The sequence below is a fragment of the Dermacentor andersoni genome, chromosome 7, assembly GCF_023375885.2.
Source record: "Dermacentor andersoni chromosome 7, qqDerAnde1_hic_scaffold, whole genome shotgun sequence".
In the NCBI taxonomy this organism is placed as follows: Eukaryota; Metazoa; Arthropoda; class Arachnida; order Ixodida; family Ixodidae; genus Dermacentor; species Dermacentor andersoni.
In genome coordinates, this window is record NC_092820.1 from 89,676,541 (window position 1) to 89,688,052 (window position 11,512).

The window sequence follows — 11,512 nt, forward strand, 5'->3', positions numbered from 1 at the left end:
AAAATAATAGCCAGCACACATTTGCTTGGTGCATTGTTGCGCCCAACTACATATAGATGGTGCAATGCATAAACAACCATCGCACAGTCTACATTATCCGCTGTACTTTAGCGCAGAAAGAAATTCTATGATGTATTGTATATTTCCAGTAACTTCCGCCGCATACGGGCAGGCAGTAAAATAATGGCTGTCGAGATTCGCGTATGGCATTCTTAGGAAGCATTCTCTGGGCTGTGATTGGAACATACATATATATATATATATATACATATATATATATACATATATATGTATATATATATATATATATATATATATATATATATATATATATATATATATATATATATATATATATATAGGTTTAGTAAACAAGAAAAGAAATAGGTGTAGACAGCGAGGGGGTGGAGCCCCTAGTCCAGAACTCCACTGGCTTGAGCGGTCCGCCATGCCTGGTCGAAGCAGGCGAGCCAAGTCTCCCATTGCTCCCTTCCGGAAAGTTTGCTGCCCACTTTCAGCCGTTTTGAAGCCCATCCATGCCCATCCACGATGCCATGTGCTACTGCCCGTGCATTCGCCCGTGCTGCCTGCGCCGTCATTTCGTTGTAAATGACTTGTTGTCGACAGCCTCTACTGTAGCATTAAAAATTGTTGACATGATGTCGGAGGTACACGTCCACAGTGCGATGTTTCCGTGCGCGTTTTAATTTATTCAGTCAGAAAGCATCAAATCTACGAGGATTAATCGCTCGTTTGGCGCGGGTTACACCCGCGTCGTCCGCATTGCTTTCGTGTTGGTGTGGTGAATGTGTGTGTATTGCGCTCCTGTCGTCCATGCCTTCTGTATTTATCATGCGGCCTACGAATATTCCTCGATAAAGCTGCATGTCTCTGCCGCGTGAATGTGTCCTACGTGGTGTGTGCCAGAAATGTGCGGCGGTGTACAATGTGTTCGCAGCCAAGTACTACCGTGCATTCCAGCGCATAGACGCGGCGGCTTATGCGCGGTTTTATTCAGTGTTTCTTCATTATCTTTGTCATTTACTTGCATCTGCGATAGAATCCACAAGGTACCCCAGTTGAAAAAGACAACAGGAATTCATGTCGCAACTACAGTAATTTCTGTTGTACAAAAGAAGTTCCTGACGTTTCTGTATTTGACAGACATTCCTGACGTTAGGAAAGAGAGAGATTCTTGTTTGGGACGTAGGAACATGGGGTAAAGTGCAGCGCAGTAACTGTCTCTCAGATGAGGACACCTCAACCGCGCTGCACAGGGGGGAAGGGATAGAAAGAGTGGTGAAAGAAAGAGGGAAGGAGCAGCAGCGGCCGAAACGCTGTGAGCGTGGGGAGGGGGCTTAGAGGCGATCACCTAGGGCGATGCCCTCGGCGAACTCCAGAATCGCTCGGAAGAGGCGCTTCTGGCTTGAGATGCAGCCCGAGGGGTGCAGCAGATTGTCCACCGTTGCACAGGGATGTTTGTGTGTATGGTAGACTTTTGCGAGGGCCGCGCGCGCGTTCGAGAAAGTCGGACACTCACACAGCAAATGTTCTAACGTTTCCGTCGCGCTGCAGTCCCGGCAGAAAGGGGAGAATTCTGATGTCGCAACAGAAGCATTGTGTCACGAAGACCAAGGGCTCTCAAGTCGCAAGAGAAACGTTCTTTCGCGGCAACAAGAGTTCTGAAGTCGGAACAACAGCTTTCTATCGTGACAGCGACTCTGACGTTACGACAGCAATTCTGACGTCGCAACAGAAACATTCGGTCGCGACGGCCAAGAGTTCTGAAGTCGCAACAGAAGCGCCTTCCTGTCGCGGCCCTTTAAAATTGTATGTCAGTTTCGCATCGGTGGTGTGCACTGTACTTTCCGCTTACGCGGTATACAATCATGCTTCTCTCGACGTGGCCAATTGTTATAATTGTGCCGTGACGACGCGGCACCAGCAACGCCCTATGGGCCTCCTCAAAATCGGCCGCTGATCAAAATCATACCATCTGCGGGAATGGCTGCGTATCCGTTTTGTTTTATTTGGTAAGATGGGGCACACAGGCGTGTGGACATACATGTGCGGTTACACTGACACATTAGTTAATTTCCCAGAAATATTGCACAAGCTTACGCGAAGCGAAAAAGTAGTTTTGGGTTGTTCCACAAAGTTGCGTGAAAACCTGTCTCGCTCAGGTCTCATTAATCTGGTACACTGCTGCCGTGAGAAGCCAGTATGCTGTGAGCATGAAGACTCATCCACGAGTGCTCGCTCGAAAGTGTAAAAAGCGAGAGACAACTGTCGAAATTAGCAGTAACAACCCTATCAGTGTCCCCGGTCAGCGCTGTCTATTCCTGAATTTCTTATTCAATGTGCATGTTGTACAGCGAAATCGATGTTCTATCAAACCACGATGTACCTGTCGATGGCAACAACACTTGTGCTCTTTTAGAGATGCGGCAGCTGACGCGGTGGAAGGAACGCGCATCTTGGCTTTTAAGATACAAATGTAAACAGCAATGCAGACAGCGATTTTTACTGTTGACATAGCCAAAATGTACACTGACAGACATGTGTGGTGTGGTGCAGTGGTAAGATGCTAGGCTTGTGATCCGCAGGTCTCAAGTTCAAATTCAGGTTGTGAATTTTTTGTACTTTTCTTTATTTGTACTAATAAATTTACATATCCTTAAAGAGTTCTCTCAATTTTTAATTAAATATTGATCAGGTTGTGTTTTTAAAGTGGGACATGACGTCACGTTGTGACTGCAATTTTGTCTTGTTCGCCTTCTTCAATAAGTGTCATTTTAAAGATGTTGCTGCTTGACAGTAAAATGCTTCTAGTGGGGTTGAAATATCATAGCAATCCAGCTGTAGAAATCGTACTATGAAGCAAAAATATCTAAACTTGTTGCAGTTCATGCATCTCGCGCTGATTTATCAAAATTTCAGCATGTCCCCAGTACTGGCGACCATGCACCACAATAAAGGTAAATATAATAGTTCATTTGTCTGTAGTAGTGCATGGTAGTTCTTCATATCATTAGCTGCAAGTACGAAAGTCTCATCTGTGCACTGTGGCCTTTTCGAGTTAAGAAGACATTGTGAGATATTATTCAACAGTTACTCCATTCAAGTATATATATATATATATATATATATATATATATATATATATATATATATATATATATATATATATATATATTGCCACATGGTGCGGCGCAGCAAGAGACTGAAGAAGTGGAGAACGAGTTTCGTCTCGGCATCGCGTGTCGCCGCTTGCGTTTCTGTAAAAGTGCAACCGCCTGTATCTGACTCAGCTTGTATACCCCAGCAGGGTATACGCGACAATTTGGTGGAGCTTGCTGGGTACGCTCAACTTATGCAGGAGACCCCACTGGGCAGCAAGAATCTCGCCCCACAGTTGGAGTTGACTCCAGTTCACCGCACAAGCCGGTGAATCCGAGGCCTCGCCCCAGAGTTTGGAAACCTGCAGGAAAAAGTGTTGACTGCGACCACTGCGACTTCTACGGAACGGGTGACACAAACTTACCTAACGCTGCTGAACCCCCAAGTGCCGACTGCTTTTCATGGCGACACATTTGAAGACGTGGAAGACTGGCTGGCGGAGTTCGAGCGCGTGGCTGCGTTTAACGAGTGGGATAACAACGCCAAACTCAGGAACGTCTACTTCAGCCTCCAGGATGGTGCTCGCACGTGGTTTATGAACCGCGAAAGTGCCCTGTCATCCTGGTCTGAGTTTCAGCGCAAGCTACTGGAGACTTACTCCAGCCCCGATCGCCGAGAAAAAGCGGAACGGGCCCTTCAGTCGCGCGTCCAAAAGCCCAACGAGAGCGTCACGATGTACGTGGAGGACATGACGCGTCTCTTTCAGCGTGCTGATCCGAGCAGGTCGGAAGAGAAGAAGGTGCGTCATCTGATGAGAGGCGTAAAGGAGGAGCTCTTTGGCGGTCTTGATCGGAATACGCCCAAGACTGTTGCGCAGTTCCTCACCGAAGCTACCGCGATGGAGAAGACCCTTCAGCAACGGTCGAACTTGTACAACCGACAAGTAAATGCCGCCTGCACTCCGGATACGCCGGTAGGCTTAGGGTGCGACATCGCCTTGCTTTGCGAGCTGATTCGCTCAGTGGTTCGCGACGAGCTGCAGAAGCACCACGGCACGTCGCCACCTCCAGTCACCTCCTTCGCCAGCGTCGTACGCAACGAAGTACAGCAGGCACTGCAGGCATCTATTTCCAGCAGTCAAGCACCACCTCTGCCAAGCGAATCCCGGCGCAAGACGTACGCAGAAACATTACTGAGCCCCGTCCAAGCTTTCGTACCTACAAGCCGCTCCGACAACTCCGCTACCGTATTTCGACGATCGCCGAACACCCGCGAGGAAGTCAGAGGTTTGGCGAGCACCCGATCGACGACCGCTGTGCTACCACTGCGGCGAAGCTGGTCATGTGTACCTGGAGTGCCCCTACCGACGACTCGCACTGCGGGGCTTTTCTATCGATTCACCTCGACCTAGGTTCGGCCAAAGGCCACCCGATATCGCAGAATTCCTCGAACAGCAGCGCAGACCGGGCCCATCGCAGCGGCAGTCATCCTCACCCTCACCGCGGCGATATTTCCCTGCTCGCGATAGCACCTCGAGGACGACGCAAGGGCGATCACCAAGTCCACGCCGGGAAAACTGACGTCAGCGACCTTCCGAGGCGGGGCCGCTGATACTCGATGCGCTCAAAACCTCGTACCGTGCCGACCGCAGAATAATGAAACCACGATGACGCCAGAACCAGTTTCCTCGAACAAGATTTCACTGGACATACCTGGGTTGATCGACGGCAAAACAGTGAGTGCACTTATAGATACCGGCGCCGATTACTCTATTCTTAGTGGAAAGCTGGCGAGCGTTCTGAAAAAAGTTACGTTGCCCTGGAAAAGGGACACCAGTTCGTACGGCAGGTGGCCACGTCGTCACACCGCTTGGCCTATGCACGGCCAGAGTAGAAATTCGCGGTGCTGCTTTTCTCGCCACTTGTCTGGTTCTACGCGAGTGTTCCCGCGATTTAATCCTTAGGATGGACTTTCTCCGGGAATATGGCGCCATTATTGACCTCCTCGATCGCTGCATCACTTTCTCGACACAAAGGGCAACACAGACCGACGCCATTGGACACAGATCCGCACTTCGCGTTTCGGACGAGAGCATCACGATACCGCCGCGTGCGAGTGTTATGGTTCCGGTCAAGTCCGACGAACTACAAGACGGTGAAGCCATTGTCGAAGGCAACATTTCTATGTTGCTGGCACAAGGTATTTGTGTAGCGCGAAGCCTTGTGGAACTTCGTGAAAGCCAGACAACGGTCCTCGTTACCAACTTTACCTTTGAGCATCGGCACATTTTTCGTGGCACTGCCATCGCCTACGCCGAACCATCAACGGACATCGTCGACTGCTTTGCTTCTGAGGTGGACACAGACGGCGGTTCGCTCCGAGACATCAATGTAAACTCCGAGCTTACGGACGACCAAAAGAGCGCACTGCAGGAACTCTTGAACGAATTCAGCGCGTGCTTCGCTCGGGCTACTAAGGTGGGCCAAACGCGAATCACGAAGCACCGAATAACGACATCCGCCGACGCACGTCCCATCAAACAACAGCCTTATCGTGTCTCGCCGAAAGAACGTGAGGCAATTCAAGCCCAAGTCAAGGAGATGCTAGATGATGGTGTCATTCAGCCTTCGCACAGTCCGTGGTCCTCCCCGGTCGTTCTCGTCAAGAAGAAAGACGGAACGCTTCGTTTCTGTGTTCATTATCGACGCCTCAACGATGTTACCAAGAAGGACGTGTACCTACTCCCACGTATCGATGACTATTTAGACAGGTTGGGGCGAGCTAAGTATTTTTCGTCTCTCGATCTAAAGAGCAGTTACTGGCAAATTGAGGTCGATGAACGAGACCGCGAAAAAAACTGCTTTCGTCACTCCAGATGGCCTTTACGAATTCAGAGTACTTCCCTTCGGTCTCTGATCGGCCCCAGCAACTTTCCAGCGAATGATGGACACCGTTCTCGCTGGTCTGAAGTGGCAAAGCTGCCTCGTCTACCTTGACGACGTGGTTTTTTTTTCGGCGACATTTGACGACCACCTAAACGACTGCTGCAAGTTCTCGAAGCCATCCGATCGGCTAACCTCACCTTTAAGCCTCAGAAGTGTCATTTCGGCTACAAGGAGCTGATGTTTCTCGGACACGTGGTCAGCGCGGAAGGCGTTAGCCCCGATCCCGCGAAAACTGCCGCTGTAGCCTCGTTTCCAACACCTACCGACAAGAAAGGTGTCCGACGTTTCCTGGGCCTTGGCGCATACTACCGGCATTTCATCGAAATTTTTTCAAAGATGGCGGAGCCGCTGACTCGCCTCACGAGGGACGATGTATCGTTCGTCTGGTCCTCAGAGCAAGAGACTGCTTTCACTGAGCTTCGACAGCGTCTGGTGTCAGCACCAGTTTTGGCCCACTTTGACGAGGAGGCTGACACGGAAGTTCACACAGACGCCAGTAACGCTGGTCTTGGTGCGGTCCTTGTACAACGGCAGGAAGATATTGAAAGAGTGATCGCCTACGCAAGTCGCACACTATCGCGTGCAGAGACCAACTACACCACCACGGAGAAAGAGTGTCTTACCGTCGTATGGGCGCTGGCCAAATTTCTACCTTACCCTTACGGCCGCCCATTCAAAGTTGTAACTGATCACCACTCGTTATGCTGGCTTGCAAATCTCCGGGACCCTTCTGGACGATTGGCACGGTGAAGTCTACGTTTGCAGGAGTACGACGTGACCGTCGTGTACAAGTCGGGCTGCATACAGGAAGACGCTGACGCTCTCTCGCGCGCCCCTATCGACACTACCGACCACGACATTGAGGACGACGGCGCTTTCGTTGGGGCCGTAAGCGTTACTGATTTGTCCACACGGCAGCGCGCAGACAACGCACTACGGCCTATATTCGAACATCTGGAAAGACGAAACCCAACAATACCCCGGCATATCGCTCGAGGATTGTCGTCTTTTTGTTTACGACATGGCGTCTTATACAAGAAGAACTCCGCTGCCACTAACAAGACCTACCTTTTAGTCGTTCCAGCAGACCTCCGTGCCGAAGTTTTGTTCGCCTGTCATGACAAGCCTCCGTCTGGCCATTTGGATTTTACGCGAACGCTTGTGGAGTTCGCAAATCCTATTACTGGCCGAGACTGGCCGAGTATGTTAAGCGGTACGTCCAAGCCTGCCATGAATGCCAGCGCCAAAAGTCGCCAGCTGTGAAGCCTGCGGGATTGCTGAATCCGATTGACTCACCTGGCAAACCTTTCGACCAGGTCGGCATGGATCTTCTGGGCCCGTTTCCATTGTCATCTTCTGGCAACAGGTGGATAATCGTCGCCACAGACTATTTAACGCGATATGCTGAGACGAAGGCGCTGCCTCGAGGCACAGCTTCCGAGGTTGCCCAGTTTTTCATACAGATCATCGTGCTACGGCATGGCGCCCCATCGCACGTCATCACAGACCGAGGCAAAGCCTTTACAGCACAGCTCATTGAAGACGTTTTTAAACTCAGCTGCACGACCCATCAAAGGACAACTGCCTATCATCCACAGACAAACGGCTTGACCGAACGACTGAACAAAACGATGACTGACATGCTGTCTATGTACGTACACGTACAGCACAAGACGTGGGACGAAATACTCCCTTACGTAACGTTTGCCTATAATACTGCTACGCAAGAAACAACACGCTTCACGCCGTTTTACCTCGCTTACGGCCGTGAAGTGCACACTATGTTAGAAGCAATACTGCCGTGCGACAACATTGATCATCGCGACCTCGCCCAAGATGCCGAACTTTTCGTACGACGAGCGGAAGAAGCCCGTCAGCTTGCCCGAGTGCACATAAAGCAACAACAGAGCATCGATGCGCACCGTTACAATCTCCGCCATCGACATGTCGAGTTCCAACCTGGTGATCAAGTTTGGGTCTGGACTCCCATGCGCCGAAAAGGACTATCCGAGAAGCTTTTGAGTCGCTACTTCGGACCTTACAGAGTGTTGCAGCGAATTAGTGACGTGAACTACGAAGTCCTTCCTGACGGAAGTCAGCCTCCCCGACGTCGACAACCGCAATCTGAGATTGTGCACGTTGTGCGGTTGAAACCGTACTATAGCCCCTAATATTCGACGTTTTCAGCTGCTTCGATTAGTTTTGTGGTTGCTCGTCCATCATTGCCTTGTGACTATATCGCACAGAACAGTGATTGTGACTATAGCCTATGTGTTCGTCCTAAACCATCTCGGCGCTCTCAGGTCAAGGCTATGCATGCTTTCCTTCTTTTTCTTAGTTTTTTTGAAGAGGGGGTAAAGCCACATGGTGTGGCGCAGCAAGAGACTGAAGAAGAGGAGAACGAGGTTCGTCTCGCCATCGCGCGTCGCCGCTTGCGTTTTTGTAAAAGTGCAACCGCCTGTATCTGACTCAGCTTGTATACCCCAGCAGGGTATACGCGACGATATATATATATATATATATATATATATATATATATATATATATATATATATATATATATATATATATATATATACATATAGAAACATTCGGTCGCGACGGTCACAAAATCTCATTCCCCCATCACCTATTGGTATGTCATGAAGCGAAAAAGAAATTAATTTCAGCTTGTGCTGAAATATGATTCTACACTATCTTGTTAGTTTGCCACCAAATTATTGTGTATGTCTGATGTTTATATGCATTGGTCTGGACAATGGCACAGAAGATGATATGAGCAACAATGTGCTAACTAAATAATAAGCTACTATGTCACACCAATGCTAAAATAACAGATTTACTGAGTGAGCGTGTGTCTGCTTTTCCGAGTACAGAACTGCCAAGCCATCTGTAAGCACAGCGTTTGTGTTTAGCAAATACCCTTTCTTCCCATCCCAATGTGGAATACTTTTCTGGTTCTCACGTAATGTTTAGTGTAGTGGAACATAGGTAGAATCAAGCATTATGTAAGACAAATTTTAGGCACAACTACTGGCTTTCAACACATCACTCAACGTTGATTTTATGAGAACTACAAGCAGAATCTTTCATTATCGTAACCGCTTCGTTTTATGCCTTTCTAGGAAGTGTAGGAATGGTACGCATTCATTAGTCATTACATTAAGATATTTTACACTACTTGTACTATGTATCAGGCATGCATTATGAAATAATATGCTGAAATATTAGAATCAACGTTATAATAGCAAAGTACATGTGCATGCATGTTTATACACATAAAAAATGGGACTACATGGAGTGGTACCATTTGGCAAATCAAACAACCATGTACACATTAGGCACCAACCATTATCACTCCAAATGTTACAACCATTGACACACACACCTGTCATGTTCTGGGTGTCACATATATTCGCTCATTTTTCTTCCACTATGTGTTTCACGCACCACCGAATACACCCACCATCCTCCCAGCACGGCCAACATTAACCGACCATTTACACAGGTCACCCAGTAGTCCTGCCAGCATCCACCCACTACACCCACGATTCACCCAGCCCGCCCACCATTGAGACAAGTCACCCAGTATGTATCACACCAATACATCCCACCATCTACCACTGTACCCACCATCCACCCAATATACTCACGATGATTTCCATCATAACCACCACGTTTTCCATCATGCCCAGCACGTTTTACATCATGTCAAGCATAATATTCATGATCGGCAATGCTGGGATTTTCAATTGGGTGACTTTATCGAGTGCCAATGAAGACATTTCGTCTTCACGAATGCGTATTTTTCTTTGATGCGGCCAACATTGTGTACACGTCATGTCAGACGCGGAGCTATCATGTTCGTGAAGACTTGTGACAGACAGGAAGGTGGAGGCCACCCATTTTTTCAACAATTCTAGAGGGCTGGTCGCAGAATTGAAATGGAAAAATGTGTAATAGCTTTAGGGTATAGGGCCTTAGTTCTGAGGAGTCCCAGCAGGTAGAGGAAGTATCCTGAAACAGAAAAATTGTGAATGATGATATTTTCCTTTTTTGAATTTTGTCACATTCTTCTTTGGATTGGATCGTCGCTGGCGGTTTTATTTCATATATGCACATTGTATTTGAATGAAAACTACAAGTTTTCAAACTGAAATAGTTTATTTCTATATTTTTTACCAGTAGTGCTGCACAAATTTTACATACCGCAGAAATTGCGCCAATAAATCAATTCAAATTTGCCGTTATAAGCTACGCGATTCAACCGAAATCTGACCAAGCATGCAAACACCTTCTTTATCCGAAAATAAAACATGCAAACTCTCCATATATCCGACGCGCATTCTTCCATGCAGCGCATGCACCACTGACGCCAGTAGCGTGGTCGGGCTGCGTACTTGGCTATTGTTATAGTGACGATTTGTTGCTGACGTCATCCTTTGGCTGCATGTTCACGTGGCCACATTGTCGAAGGAATGCGTCAGGGCTCCAGCAAAGTCTTTCTTCACGACTTCTTTCGGGTTCGCATTTGATACCGACCACGTCGTCATGCACTGCCGCCACTTGAATTTCAAATGCGCACGCTGCCACCCGAAGTTCACAGATTATTGATGCGGAATCATGATATGCCCCTTTTGTGTGAAAATGCGTCGTAGTGGGAGGCGTCACTGAATGACGCTACGAAGAATGGCCAACGTTGAAAACAGTAAAAGCACTACAAACAATGCACTGATTCACGTCGGCTTACTGAGGGAGGTTCCGAGAAGCAGCTCATAAATAAAATAGCCTTTTCAGTTACTGGGCCATTTTACGCTAGGCGTCTTAGCATGCTCTTCTTCGACAGCAATGTTCTGGACACTCGCGTAACTTTGCTGACACCGTCTTCTTCATAGATTGCGGAGATCTCTTAGTGGCGTCTCGCGAGCAGTGAGTTAAAATTTTGGAGGCAAATGTGGTAAAGTGAAACGGACGCACCCATATACTCTGCTGAGTTGGTTTTGCACCGAAACGACGACAGCGTTCCGGATTTCTCTACGACAATGAGTGTTGCGCTCAGCAAAGTGGCATGTTTGGTACACCAATTATAATATTGACTATATCATTTTTTTTCATTTTTAGTGAGTGTTTTTGTAGAAGGGCAAACCAAGTGTTTTATTTTTTAATATCTACACGAATTTATGTTCAGATTACATTGCATTCTACCAAGAGGTACGCTAAAGCTTGTTATTCTTAGTCATCAATTTTATATGTCTTTTAACTTGGCATTTTGCTGCAAACCACCAACCTCTCCATATATCCGACGTGCATTCTTCTATGCAGCAGCTGCACCACTGACGCCAGTAGCGTGGTAGGGCTGCGTACTTGGCTATTGTTATAGTGACGATTTATTGTTGACGTCAGCCTCTGACTGCATGTTCACGAGGCCACATTTTCGAAGGACTGCG